The following is a 16,450-nucleotide window of genomic DNA, read 5'->3' as shown; positions in this document are numbered from 1 at the left end:
TTGACAACTCCTTTAAACGAAGCACGGAATAAATCCTACGAATTAAACAAAAGGGCATCACGGCAAAATATATCGCGAACTAACTTACTCAAAAGCTAAAACTAATTGCACAGACAAATCCAATGGATTTTTCTACCCGGGAAACATATAAAATATGTGGGGTTGCGCAACAAAAATAAAGTCACACATAAATGCGGGAAAATAACCTATATACGGTAAAATAAACTAGAGGCAATTCCCTACACGCAGAAATACAAATGACCGCTCTAAAATGCATGGAAAAATGGTCCCTAAAACATGGGCATTTATCTAAGGCATTCGGGCAATCCGTACTGCAAGGAAAATAAATATGGGACGTTCCCCTATTGGGACAGCATGCTAAACTAGGCGTTTGGCACGTAAAACTACGTCAAATAATTATGTCAGTTGTAAAATCGTGTTCTACTCGAAAAGTTACACGAGATACATATCTAAATCTTCGCGATCCGACTTACGGGTAAAACGTTACGGGCATTTTAAATAACTAATAATTCCTGAGATAGAATTAAATTCTAAACCTAAAAAACACTAACGGGCCGAACTAACTGGGCGCAGCATAGCAATCATGCTCATAGGATGAGAAATAGTGGCTCGGGGGGGCTCTCACCTTCGGGCCTGGCCCAGGCCGGCGAGGAGGCACAGCCAGGCTGGGGCGATCAGGGCCCACGCGCAGCGCTGGAGAGGAGAAGGCGGTGGGCCGGCGCGGATCTGGAGGCCGGCTCCTGGGCGGCGGACCTGGGCCGCTGGTGGCGCTATGGTAGGCCCACGCGCGGGGTCAACGGAGGCGAGCGGCCTCGTCACCCTGGAGCTCTCCCTCGAACAGGATCCTGACGCGGCGGCGGCTGGCAGGGCCGGGCAGCGAGGGCACGGCGCTGGAAGACGGAAGCCGGCGGGGCGAGGCCGGATCCGAGCGGATCTCGGCTGAGGGGGGGCGTTCCCGGCGACGGAAGGAGCGGGCGACGCGGCGAGGAGCTTCTCATGACGGCCGGTGGTGCAAAGCAGCGGGCCGAGGCAGGAAGGATGATGGAAGGCGGCGGCTGGGGCTCCAGCAGGGAGGAGCGACGCTGCAAATCGGGGCGGCGAAGGAGGGGGCCTCGACGGCCAAGGCAGTCGGCGGCGGCACGTCGACCAGAGGGAGGCGCTCGGGCAGGCAGGGCGTGCTCCTGCGGGAGGAGCTCGGGGAGAGGGAGAATCCCCTGTGGTCGCCCGGACATTGTCCACTAGAGTGGACATTGTCCGGTAGGTGTGATTTTTGGGCAAATCTGGGCCTTTGGATGGATATCCAATGGTCCAGATCTGACCTGAGATTGGATTTCGGGGAGAGAGGAGTTGGAGCTAGCAGGTGGGGTTTTTCTAGGGGGTGGCTGCAAAAATGACTAGGGGGAACCCTAGTGGAGTGAGAGAGGTCTCTCCATGGGGGTGGAGCTTATATAGGGTTGGTCTATGGTGGGGTGGACCTCATCCGTCCGATCGCGATCCGACGACCACGAACGTAGGAAGTGGCTAGGTGGCACTACTGACCTGTGTAGAAGGGCTATGTAGGGATGAGAGGGAAAACGGGCGGCACGGCAACGAGTTTTAAAACACCGGCAAACGTCCGACGAATAACCGGAGACGATGCCGCTACGGTCGACCGTTCGGGTACCAGACAGTCTCCGATTGCGACGAAACTTGACAGGCGGCCTACCTATATTAAAATAACACCGCACGTCAAATCTCAACCCAATCAGAGAAAGTTTTACGCACACTTTGAAAACAGGGTTTCGAACGATGCCGCGGGCGCGTGCGAGTGCGGTCGGACTCAGAACGAACAACGACGAGAACCGGCAACTAACAACGGATGCAAGTTTTGAAAACTGACGGCAACGGAGATGCCGATGCAATGCAGATGATGTGCATGATGCGATGATGACGCGACAAATAAAAATAGACACACGATGGAAACGGAAAGAAAAGGGGAATCTTCTGGAATGTCGGCATCGGGCTATCACAACTCTCCTACACTACAAGAGGATCTCGCCCCGAGATCCAAGAATGAAAGGGGGAGAGGATGAGAAAGAACAAGAGGTAAAAACCTAGTCGCTTCTTTGACAAACGAGTGAAACCAACGATCCTTGAAAGGTTGCAAGGCGATGAGGAGTAAAATGAGAAACAAGCAAGAATTCACGGAAAATTTTGGCAGCACTTCGGTGGGAAAATGGGACAAAAAATTCGATAAGAAGAGAGAATTATACAATATTCACAACAAACAAGTAAAATAGAGCAAGGGACACCATGATCTTGATAGAACGACAAGATTGACCCAAATGAGCAACATCACAATGCCTCCTGAACAATAGAATAGGAACTAGCTCAAGCGGAAGGAGAGAATGAAGAAAGGAATGACAACTATCATCACGATAGAATTGAAGAGCCTCCGGATAGAAGAATAGACGGAGTAGTTGGAAAACCAACAACGAAAAGAACAAGATAGTAGTGTGCTTATGAAAATCAACTCAACAAATATCAGGTGACAAACAACCACTAAAAGAAACAAGGATAGATTGGGAGCAACAAGAATCAAAACTTCTTACACCAAGAGGGTGCATGAGAACTGGGATTAATGACAAGCACCATGATAGCACAATCCATAGGAAAAGCTTTAGGTGAAATCCAAACCAAGATAGCTCAATGAAGAAATCATGGGTTGAAAATATCTCACGAACATAGAATTGGTGGGTTTAATTATCTCATTCTTGAAAGGAAAACTCTACTAGGCTCCTACACTAACAAGAATGCTATAATACCACCTCAAAGATAAAGGAAGAACAATGCACTTGGAAATGCAAGAGAAGAAAACTTGAGGTACTCCAATAAGAATCTTGAAGAACACTTCAACACAAATGAAATCTTGATGAACCACCAAGAAGGACCTCCGTTTACAAATGAATGATGCAACGATATGAAGGTAGAAAAGAATAAGACTATGACCTTACCAATATTTAGATGAAGCCTCACAAGAGATACTTGATAGAACTTGGAACTCCGGAAAAGAAAGATAGGAACACTTGAGAAAAGAATTGATATCGAGAGCCACTCCGGACGAAGAATTGAAATCATTTGATGAAACAAGAATAAGAATTATGTTATGCTTATCCTTCACCAAATTAAATTGATGACAAGCAACGGATTTAGCATACAACTTATTATTCTTGAAATAATCTTGAAGAGACAGAGAGATAATCACCACTTGAAGCATAAACGAAGGAAGCACCGATAAGAATTCACAATTGGATGGAAAAACTAAGAATTAATGAAGATACATGAAAATTAAGAGCTCATGAGCCACCTGAGAGAAAAACTTGAACAAAGCGCCGGAATAACCGAGAGACGAACGAAGAGACGACAATGGAGAAGAATTGAGGATGAAAGCTGAAAGCTGAGAACGAAGAATCTTCTGAAATGATGGCCTTCGGAGGAACGAGAAATAAAAACAACTCAGAGAAGCACCGGATAGCACGAAAGGGATTACTCATGATTGGGAATAATTCAAGACGATGCCAGAAGGCTAAAACGAAGAATCATGAAGATAATGGACCAAGATTGAGAAAAACACTCCTTCGACTGCAAGCTTAGAATGATGACGAGAACAACACCAAGAATTACTGAGACACTCCGGAATAGCGAAGAATGAAAGGTTGAGCCAAATAAGAGAATTAATTCTAATTGATCCTGAAGAAGGAATATGACTGATGAAATTCATACTTACGTCATAGTTGAAAAGAGTTAAAGATCTCCGGATGATTACAAGAGCCAGACAAGATCCTGGGAAAACCTGTGGGTTATGGGCCCACTCGAAGAAACCACCGTTAGAAAAGATTGCTTGGAAGATAGATATTGCACCGGTATGAAGAGAACTAGATGAGGTTGAGAACCTCGAAATACTTAAAAGAATTGAAAACACGAAACTTCCGAGATATCTTCAACACCCCGGATAGAAGAAAAAAATGAGGAATGAATAACCAAAATAGGTTGACAAGAAACTCCAACATAGGAAGAATTACAAGGGTGAAAAGGATATAATGAACACGGATAGCTGAATTAAATTCATCGGTAAAGATGACAAGAATGAACAAATATGACACGAAGGTCCTGAGAATCTTCACGTTGAATCACCGGTTACGAAAGAAAGAAGAGATAGCGAAAGCATCACTCAAATGAAATGCAGTTGGATGAAATCCAACCACTGAAGAAAAAGGGCGGGAGGGCGGGAAAAAACAAAGACAACTTGGGACGGATGAGATGAACTCCGGAATAAAATGAGAGAATGCTCTTGCAAAATTGGCGAGGATTGAACTCACTTGAGGAGAAGCACACCGGTTGGAAAAGAATTAACATCATGACCCCGGTCGACAAGAATTTATCAAACAATTGATTAAGCAAAAGGATTAGCACTCTCATATGAATATGAGAACACTGCTCAGAAAAGATCTGAAATCACCACTTGACATCGAAGCAACTGAATTACCACATTAAAACAAAACAAAGGGTGAGGATTTGTTGGAAGATTGTCCTATAAGCAACTACTTGAATTCCCACCTATGAATTCCCGAAATTTCTGGTCATGCAATCTGGTACACGGATACAAGGAGTAATATCACACAACTCCTATACTAACCCGTCACTTGTATCACATCCGTCAACACACGACCAGAATCTCGGACCTTCATCTACAATAGACCCTCGTGATCACAACGATACAAAGTATGGCAGTACTCCCGAACAATCTGCACCAGTACTGGGGACATCGGGGTTATCTCGCCACTACTAGTATTGAAGCAATTACGAACATCCTTCGTTCTGAGATACTAAGAAATCTGAATGATAACGATGTGCTCAAGAATCCCCTGGAGCTCAACTCCCCTGAGACTTAGAGCAGATAGGAGGCACCAAGACAGAACTCCATCACATCGGCATCATATAGATCTCAAAAATATCCGCGTGATCCTAAAAAAATTTGAGTGAGAAGAGGAGTAGAATAAATTATTACATCAAGATTCCTCACCAGAGCATAGAAGAGGAGAAAAAAGAATCCTACTCTCCGATATATAACTAGACTCAAAGCAGTTTTTCACTAGACTCAACTCGGCCAAGTTCGATCAATCAAGGGGGCTCCTAGGTCGGTACTGCTCTGATACCAACTTGTCACGTCCAAGATGCGACCCTATCCTCAATTTGGCACGAGGGCCTCGTCAGGGATAGAAGCGCATCTCGTCGTGTCGCAAGAATGGATATCGTTACAAGTACATGTACTCAAAAGAAGAGATATACATAGAGAGATGGCTTACACTCGCCACAAGCTACATCAGAGTCACATCAGTACATTACATATTCATCAAGAGTAAGAGCAGGGTCCGACTACGGACGAAAACAAACGAGAAAAGAAAGAACGACGTTCATCCTTGCTATCCCAGGCTGTCGGCCTCGAACCCATCCTAGATCGATGAAGAAGAAGAAGAAGAAGCAACTCCAAATGAACAATCAACGCGCTCGCGTCAAGGAACCTTTACCTGTACCTGCTATTGGTGTTGTTGTAATCTGTGAGCCACAGGGGACTCAGCAATCTCATTTCCAAAGGTATCAAGACTAGCAAAGCTTATTAGGTGAGGCATGGTTAAGTGGTGAGGTTGCAGCAGTGGCTAAGCATATGTATGATGTGGCTAACTTACGAATACAAAAATAAAGAGGGGGAAGATCTACGCAAAACGGACGTAAACTACTGATGACCAAATGAATGATCCTGAACACCTACCTACGTCAGACATAACCCCACCGTGTCCTCGATCGGAGAAAGAACTCACGAAAGAGACAGTCACGGTTACGCACATAGTTGGCATATTTTAATTAATTAACTTCGAGTTATCTAGAACCAGTGTTAAACAAAGTTTCCACGTTGCCACATAACCACGGGCACGGCTTTTCGAAAGATTTAACCCTGCAGGGGTGCTCCAACTAGTCCATCACAAATTACCACAAGCCGCATAGAAATCCTCAATCACGAAGCTCGCGATCTCGTCGGATTCCTTAGTGGAAAACCTCAACTCTGAGATTACCCAAAGCATCACCGGAATCCCGATGCACAAGATATCTCGTCAAAGGTAAAACTAATCCAGCAAGGCCGCCCGACGTGTCGACGATCCCGATAGGAGTCGCGTACCTCGTTCTCAGGACACGACGGATGGGTCACACTAGGAGATACCAAACCTCGGGTTGTCCCGCGGTGGCCCCGTAGTCTGCCAATTTGGACCAACACTCATGCGGAGCACTGGCCCGGGGGTTGATTAAATTATCCTCGGGGTCCGGAAAGTCCCTATGCAATTTATTAGGTGTTTAGGCAAATGTAGTACCAAAGTTGGGCCTTGCCAGACCACTCTTAATCTAAAACGAATTATCAAGTGGGTCCCCATAACAACCCCGATTGTGTTAGGAGAGCTCATTTATGGAACATAACACCAGTAGCCGGAAACTAAGGGGGCAAAGGTGGAACAAAACACCAGGCTAGAAATGCCGAGCCTTCCACCTTTTACCAAGTATATAGGTCCATTAAGTTAAATAGCATTAATATGGTGATATAACAAGGAACCCATGCTTTCGCATGGAAGCATCTGCACCTGCAACTAGCAACGCTATCAACAGGGTTAAGCAAGCAGTAACATAGCCAATCAGTGGTTTGCTAGGTCGAACAGGTTGAACGTTTCATGGCATTGTTGAGAGGCTGATATTTAACATGTGGTAGGCAATGAGACATAACGACAGAAACGATAAAACTCGCATGGCAATGATAGTAATGGTATCTAGGGAAATGATCATCTTGCCTGAGATACCGCTTGGAAGAAGAATGCCTCCGTGAAGCAGACGAACCGACGTTGTCGAACTGGTCCACACAATCCGGCACGCTGCGGAACTCTATCGAGACGAAGCAAACCGGAAACAAAAATCAACACACGGAATTCACCACACGATGCACAACACAAATGATGCATGAGCAGCTGAAAACATGCAAGTCACGGCATGACAATCCACACAATCAAACACTACACATTAAGTGAAGTTCAATATGCAACGAGTTGCATATTGACGAAACTCCACGTTAATTTATTTAGTTCTATCCCGATTAGATACACGGCAATATTAAATGTGGCTAAACATGGCAAGAGGTGAAGCGCAATTAATCTACCTATCTAGGCATTTTAAATGAGGTCGGAAATGACATATAGCACCTCCGAGACGACCTCACATGTTAATTTACAATTCTGTCCAGATCTGAACTAATGCATTTAATTAGTTGTTAAACAGAAAAACAAATAGGTTCACGTGAGTCTACGCGTCATTTCAAGCAATCTACACATAAAGAACATCTCCAACGGAGCTACGGATCAAAAGTTACAAACACCGCAAGATATGATGGCATGGATGCAAAATGTGTGCAACGACGGTCACGAGCACTTCAAAACATACAAACAGCAAGAGAAAATGAAACTACACGAGAGTCTAAGCAAGTTTCATGTAGGACACGATCAAAACGGAGCTACGGTTCGAAAACTACGAGCAAAACAAGAAATCACTACAAACTGCCAAAATCAGCCACATAGCATTTTCTACGCCCCACAACTACGAGCTACACAACTCCGATAAACTCAAGTAAGGCATGGCACGAAAGAGGGTAAGACGCACTACTACAAACAACTAACAACAACTAGCATGACATCATGGATCACTAGGGAAAGAAGTCAGAAAATGGCATCCCACACACTGTTTCAGACTTAGTGAAAATTACACCTCATGAAAGTGCAGTTTTTGATTTGAAGCCATAGTGACAGCAGCAAAATCTATACCTACCGGGCTCCAAATGGCATGAAAAGTTACAGCATGCTAGAGAAACACAAGGGGTACAAATAACTCCATTGGACCAACCTCAAAAGAGCTACAGATCACAAGATACAAGCAAGACAAGACAGCAACAAAATATAACAGATTCCAGACTTAGAAATATTTCAGCTCCTCCAAATCAGCACTATTTCTAGCAACTTGAGAGCAAGCAAACCACACCTAAACATGCATTTCTATTGCAACCAAAATTAGCAGGGGCTATACTAAACACCCAAGAACAACTCTCTAGTTGACAACTCCTTTAAACGAAGCACGGAATAAATCCTACGAATTAAACAAAAGGGCATCACGGCAAAATATATCGCGAACTAACTTACTCAAAAGCTAAAACTAATTGCACAGACAAATCCAATGGATTTTTCTACCCGGGAAACATATAAAATATGTGGGGTTGCGCAACAAAAATAAAGTCACACATAAATGCGGGAAAATAACCTATATACGGTAAAATAAACTAGAGGCAATTCCCTACACGCAGAAATACAAATGACCGCTCTAAAATGCATGGAAAAATGGTCCCTAAAACATGGGCATTTATCTAAGGCATTCGGGCAATCCGTACTGCAAGGAAAATAAATATGGGACGTTCCCCTATTGGGACAGCATGCTAAACTAGGCGTTTGGCACGTAAAACTACGTCAAATAATTATGTCAGTTGTAAAATCGTGTTCTACTCGAAAAGTTACACGAGATACATATCTAAATCTTCGCGATCCGACTTACGGGTAAAACGTTACGGGCATTTTAAATAACTAATAATTCCTGAGATAGAATTAAATTCTAAACCTAAAAAACACTAACGGGCCGAACTAACTGGGCGCAGCATAGCAATCATGCTCATAGGATGAGAAATAGTGGCTCGGGGGGGCTCTCACCTTCGGGCCTGGCCCAGGCCGGCGAGGAGGCACAGCCAGGCTGGGGCGATCAGGGCCCACGCGCAGCGCTGGAGAGGAGAAGGCGGTGGGCCGGCGCGGATCTGGAGGCCGGCTCCTGGGCGGCGGACCTGGGCCGCTGGTGGCGCTATGGTAGGCCCACGCGCGGGGTCAACGGAGGCGAGCGGCCTCGTCACCCTGGAGCTCTCCCTCGAACAGGATCCTGACGCGGCGGCGGCTGGCAGGGCCGGGCAGCGAGGGCACGGCGCTGGAAGACGGAAGCCGGCGGGGCGAGGCCGGATCCGAGCGGATCTCGGCTGAGGGGGGGCGTTCCCGGCGACGGAAGGAGCGGGCGACGCGGCGAGGAGCTTCTCACGACGGCCGGTGGTGCAAAGCAGCGGGCCGAGGCAGGAAGGATGATGGAAGGCGGCGGCTGGGGCTCCAGCAGGGAGGAGCGACGCTGCAAATCGGGGCGGCGAAGGAGGGGGCCTCGACGGCCAAGGCAGTCGGCGGCGGCACGTCGACCAGAGGGAGGCGCTCGGGCAGGCAGGGCGTGCTCCTGCGGGAGGAGCTCGGGGAGAGGGAGAATCCCCTGTGGTCGCCCGGACATTGTCCACTAGAGTGGACATTGTCCGGTAGGTGTGATTTTTGGGCAAATCTGGGCCTTTGGATGGATATCCAATGGTCCAGATCTGACCTGAGATTGGATTTCGGGGAGAGAGGAGTTGGAGCTAGCAGGTGGGGTTTTTCTAGGGGGTGGCTGCAAAAATGACTAGGGGGAACCCTATTGGAGTGAGAGAGGTCTCTCCATGGGGGTGGAGCTTATATAGGGTTGGTCTATGGTGGGGTGGACCTCATCCGTCCGATCGCGATCCGACGACCACGAACGTAGGAAGTGGCTAGGTGGCACTACTGACCTGTGTAGAAGGGCTATGTAGGGATGAGAGGGAAAACGGGCGGCACGGCAACGAGTTTTAAAACACCGGCAAACGTCCGACGAATAACCGGAGACGATGCCGCTACGGTCGACCGTTCGGGTACCAGACAGTCTCCGATTGCGACGAAACTTGACAGGCGGCCTACCTATATTAAAATAACACCGCACGTCAAATCTCAACCCAATCAGAGAAAGTTTTACGCACACTTTGAAAACAGGGTTTCGAACGATGCCGCGGGCGCGTGCGAGTGCGGTCGGACTCAGAACGAACAACGACGAGAACCGGCAACTAACAACGGATGCAAGTTTTGAAAACTGACGGCAACGGAGATGCCGATGCAATGCAGATGATGTGCATGATGCGATGATGACGCGACAAATAAAAATAGACACACGATGGAAACGGAAAGAAAAGGGGAATCTTCTGGAATGTCGGCATCGGGCTATCACAACTCTCCTACACTACAAGAGGATCTCGCCCCGAGATCCAAGAATGAAAGGGGGAGAGGATGAGAAAGAACAAGAGGTAAAAACTTAGTCGCTTCTTTGACAAACGAGTGAAACCAACGATCCTTGAAAGGTTGCAAGGCGATGAGGAGTAAAATGAGAAACAAGCAAGAATTCACGGAAAATTTTGGCAGCACTTCGGTGGGAAAATGGGACAAAAAATTCGATAAGAAGAGAGAATTATACAATATTCACAACAAACAAGTAAAATAGAGCAAGGGACACCATGATCTTGATAGAACGACAAGATTGACCCAAATGAGCAACATCACAATGCCTCCTGAACAATAGAATAGGAACTAGCTCAAGCGGAAGGAGAGAATGAAGAAAGGAATGACAACTATCATCACGATAGAATTGAAGAGCCTCCGGATAGAAGAATAGACGGAGTAGTTGGAAAACCAACAACGAAAAGAACAAGATAGTAGTGTGCTTATGAAAATCAACTCAACAAATATCAGGTGACAAACAACCACTAAAAGAAACAAGGATAGATTGGGAGCAACAAGAATCAAAACTTCTTACACCAAGAGGGTGCATGAGAACTGGGATTAATGACAAGCACCATGATAGCACAATCCATAGGAAAAGCTTTAGGTGAAATCCAAACCAAGATAGCTCAATGAAGAAATCATGGGTTGAAAATATCTCACGAACATAGAATTGGTGGGTTTAATTATCTCATTCTTGAAAGGAAAACTCTACTAGGCTCCTACACTAACAAGAATGCTATAATACCACCTCAAAGATAAAGGAAGAACAATGCACTTGGAAATGCAAGAGAAGAAAACTTGAGGTACTCCAATAAGAATCTTGAAGAACACTTCAACACAAATGAAATCTTGATGAACCACCAAGAAGGACCTCCGTTTACAAATGAATGATGCAACGATATGAAGGTAGAAAAGAATAAGACTATGACCTTACCAATATTTAGATGAAGCCTCACAAGAGATACTTGATAGAACTTGGAACTCCGGAAAAGAAAGATAGGAACACTTGAGAAAAGAATTGATATCGAGAGCCACTCCGGACGAAGAATTGAAATCATTTGATGAAACAAGAATAAGAATTATGTTATGCTTATCCTTCACCAAATTAAATTGATGACAAGCAACGGATTTAGCATACAACTTATTATTCTTGAAATAATCTTGAAGAGACAGAGAGATAATCACCACTTGAAGCATAAACGAAGGAAGCACCGATAAGAATTCACAATTGGATGGAAAAACTAAGAATTAATGAAGATACATGAAAATTAAGAGCTCATGAGCCACCTGAGAGAAAAACTTGAACAAAGCGCCGGAATAACCGAGAGACGAACGAAGAGACGACAATGGAGAAGAATTGAGGATGAAAGCTGAAAGCTGAGAACGAAGAATCTTCTGAAATGATGGCCTTCGGAGGAACGAGAAATAAAAACAACTCAGAGAAGCACCGGATAGCACGAAAGGGATTACTCATGATTGGGAATAATTCAAGACGATGCCAGAAGGCTAAAACGAAGAATCATGAAGATAATGGACCAAGATTGAGAAAAACACTCCTTCGACTGCAAGCTTAGAATGATGACGAGAACAACACCAAGAATTACTGAGACACTCCGGAATAGCGAAGAATGAAAGGTTGAGCCAAATAAGAGAATTAATTCTAATTGATCCTGAAGAAGGAATATGACTGATGAAATTCATACTTACGTCATAGTTGAAAAGAGTTAAAGATCTCCGGATGATTACAAGAGCCAGACAAGATCCTGGGAAAACCTGTGGGTTATGGGCCCACTCGAAGAAACCACCGTTAGAAAAGATTGCTTGGAAGATAGATATTGCACCGGTATGAAGAGAACTAGATGAGGTTGAGAACCTCGAAATACTTAAAAGAATTGAAAACACGAAACTTCCGAGATATCTTCAACACCCCGGATAGAAGAAAAAAATGAGGAATGAATAACCAAAATAGGTTGACAAGAAACTCCAACATAGGAAGAATTACAAGGGTGAAAAGGATATAATGAACACGGATAGCTGAATTAAATTCATCGGTAAAGATGACAAGAATGAACAAATATGACACGAAGGTCCTGAGAATCTTCACGTTGAATCACCGGTTACGAAAGAAAGAAGAGATAGCGAAAGCATCACTCAAATGAAATGCAGTTGGATGAAATCCAACCACTGAAGAAAAAGGGCGGGAGGGCGGGAAAAAACAAAGACAACTTGGGACGGATGAGATGAACTCCGGAATAAAATGAGAGAATGCTCTTGCAAAATTGGCGAGGATTGAACTCACTTGAGGAGAAGCACACCGGTTGGAAAAGAATTAACATCATGACCCCGGTCGACAAGAATTTATCAAACAATTGATTAAGCAAAAGGATTAGCACTCTCATATGAATATGAGAACACTGCTCAGAAAAGATCTGAAATCACCACTTGACATCGAAGCAACTGAATTACCACATTAAAACAAAACAAAGGGTGAGGATTTGTTGGAAGATTGTCCTATAAGCAACTACTTGAATTCCCACCTATGAATTCCCGAAATTTCTGGTCATGCAATCTGGTACACGGATACAAGGAGTAATATCACACAACTCCTATACTAACCCGTCACTTGTATCACATCCGTCAACACACGACCAGAATCTCGGACCTTCATCTACAATAGACCCTCGTGATCACAACGATACAAAGTATGGCAGTACTCCCGAACAATCTGCACCAGTACTGGGGACATCGGGGTTATCTCGCCACTACTAGTATTGAAGCAATTACGAACATCCTTCGTTCTGAGATACTAAGAAATCTGAATGATAACGATGTGCTCAAGAATCCCCTGGAGCTCAACTCCCCTGAGACTTAGAGCAGATAGGAGGCACCAAGACAGAACTCCATCACATCGGCATCATATAGATCTCAAAAATATCCGCGTGATCCTAAAAAAATTTGAGTGAGAAGAGGAGTAGAATAAATTATTACATCAAGATTCCTCACCAGAGCATAGAAGAGGAGAAAAAAGAATCCTACTCTCCGATATATAACTAGACTCAAAGCAGTTTTTCACTAGACTCAACTCGGCCAAGTTCGATCAATCAAGGGGGCTCCTAGGTCGGTACTGCTCTGATACCAACTTGTCACGTCCAAGATGCGACCCTATCCTCAATTTGGCACGAGGGCCTCGTCAGGGATAGAAGCGCATCTCGTCGTGTCGCAAGAATGGATATCGTTACAAGTACATGTACTCAAAAGAAGAGATATACATAGAGAGATGGCTTACACTCGCCACAAGCTACATCAGAGTCACATCAGTACATTACATATTCATCAAGAGTAAGAGCAGGGTCCGACTACGGACGAAAACAAACGAGAAAAGAAAGAACGACGTTCATCCTTGCTATCCCAGGCTGTCGGCCTCGAACCCATCCTAGATCGATGAAGAAGAAGAAGAAGAAGCAACTCCAAATGAACAATCAACGCGCTCGCGTCAAGGAACCTTTACCTGTACCTGCTATTGGTGTTGTTGTAATCTGTGAGCCACAGGGGACTCAGCAATCTCATTTCCAAAGGTATCAAGACTAGCAAAGCTTATTAGGTGAGGCATGGTTAAGTGGTGAGGTTGCAGCAGTGGCTAAGCATATGTATGATGTGGCTAACTTACGAATACAAAAATAAAGAGGGGGAAGATCTACGCAAAACGGACGTAAACTACTGATGACCAAATGAATGATCCTGAACACCTACCTACGTCAGACATAACCCCACCGTGTCCTCGATCGGAGAAAGAACTCACGAAAGAGACAGTCACGGTTACGCACATAGTTGGCATATTTTAATTAATTAACTTCGAGTTATCTAGAACCAGTGTTAAACAAAGTTTCCACGTTGCCACATAACCGCGGGCACGGCTTTTCGAAAGATTTAACCCTGCAGGGGTGCTCCAACTAGTCCATCACAAATTACCACAAGCCGCATAGAAATCCTCAATCACGAAGCTCGCGATCTCGTCGGATTCCTTAGTGGAAAACCTCAACTCTGAGATTACCCAAAGCATCACCGGAATCCCGATGCACAAGATATCTCGTCAAAGGTAAAACTAATCCAGCAAGGCCGCCCGACGTGTCGACGATCCCGATAGGAGTCGCGTACCTCGTTCTCAGGACACGACGGATGGGTCACACTAGGAGATACCAAACCTCGGGTTGTCCCGCGGTGGCCCCGTAGTCTGCCAATTTGGACCAACACTCATGCGGAGCACTGGCCCGGGGGTTGATTAAATTATCCTCGGGGTCCGGAAAGTCCCTATGCAATTTATTAGGTGTTTAGGCAAATGTAGTACCAAAGTTGGGCCTTGCCAGACCACTCTTAATCTAAAACGAATTATCAAGTGGGTCCCCATAACAACCCCGATTGTGTTAGGAGAGCTCATTTATGGAACATAACACCGGTAGCCGGAAACTAAGGGGGCAAAGGTGGAACAAAACACCAGGCTAGAAATGCCGAGCCTTCCACCTTTTACCAAGTATATAGGTCCATTAAGTTAAATAGCATTAATATGGTGATATAACAAGGAACCCATGCTTTCGCATGGAAGCATCTGCACCTGCAACTAGCAACGCTATCAACAGGGTTAAGCAAGCAGTAACATAGCCAATCAGTGGTTTGCTAGGTCGAACAGGTTGAACGTTTCATGGCATTGTTGAGAGGCTGATATTTAACATGTGGTAGGCAACGAGACATAACGACAGAAACGATAAAACTCGCATGGCAATGATAGTAATGGTATCTAGGGAAATGATCATCTTGCCTGAGATACCGCTTGGAAGAAGAATGCCTCCGTGAAGCAGACGAACCGACGTTGTCGAACTGGTCCACACAATCCGGCACGCTGCGGAACTCTATCGAGACGAAGCAAACCGGAAACAAAAATCAACACACGGAATTCACCACACGATGCACAACACAAATGATGCATGAGCAGCTGAAAACATGCAAGTCACGGCATGACAATCCACACAATCAAACACTACACATTAAGTGAAGTTCAATATGCAACGAGTTGCATATTGACGAAACTCCACGTTAATTTATTTAGTTCTATCCCGATTAGATACACGGCAATATTAAATGTGGCTAAACATGGCAAGAGGTGAAGCGCAATTAATCTACCTATCTAGGCATTTTAAATGAGGTCGGAAATGACATATAGCACCTCCGAGACGACCTCACATGTTAATTTACAATTCTGTCCAGATCTGAACTAATGCATTTAATTAGTTGTTAAACAGAAAAACAAATAGGTTCACGTGAGTCTACGCGTCATTTCAAGCAATCTACACATAAAGAACATCTCCAACGGAGCTACGGATCAAAAGTTACAAACACCGCAAGATATGATGGCATGGATGCAAAATGTGTGCAACGACGGTCACGAGCACTTCAAAACATACAAACAGCAAGAGAAAATGAAACTACACGAGAGTCTAAGCAAGTTTCATGTAGGACACGATCAAAACGGAGCTACGGTTCGAAAACTACGAGCAAAACAAGAAATCACTACAAACTGCCAAAATCAGCCACATAGCATTTTCTACGCCCCACAACTACGAGCTACACAACTCCGATAAACTCAAGTAAGGCATGGCACGAAAGAGGGTAAGACGCACTACTACAAACAACTAACAACAACTAGCATGACATCATGGATCACTAGGGAAAGAAGTCAGAAAATGGCATCCCACACACTGTTTCAGACTTAGTGAAAATTACACCTCATGAAAGTGCAGTTTTTGATTTGAAGCCATAGTGACAGCAGCAAAATCTATACCTACCGGGCTCCAAATGGCATGAAAAGTTACAGCATGCTAGAGAAACACAAGGGGTACAAATAACTCCATTGGACCAACCTCAAAAGAGCTACAGATCACAAGATACAAGCAAGACAAGACAGCAACAAAATATAACAGATTCCAGACTTAGAAATATTTCAGCTCCTCCAAATCAGCACTATTTCTAGCAACTTGAGAGCAAGCAAACCACACCTAAACATGCATTTCTATTGCAACCAAAATTAGCAGGGGCTATACTAAACACCCAAGAACAACTATCTAGTTGACAACTCCTTTAAACGAAGCACGGAATAAATCCTACGAATTAAACAAAAGGGC

This window comes from Hordeum vulgare, chromosome 5H (assembly GCF_904849725.1).
Source record: "Hordeum vulgare subsp. vulgare chromosome 5H, MorexV3_pseudomolecules_assembly, whole genome shotgun sequence".
Taxonomy (NCBI): Eukaryota; Viridiplantae; Streptophyta; class Magnoliopsida; order Poales; family Poaceae; genus Hordeum; species Hordeum vulgare.
Note: the sequence above shows the minus strand (reverse complement) of the source record.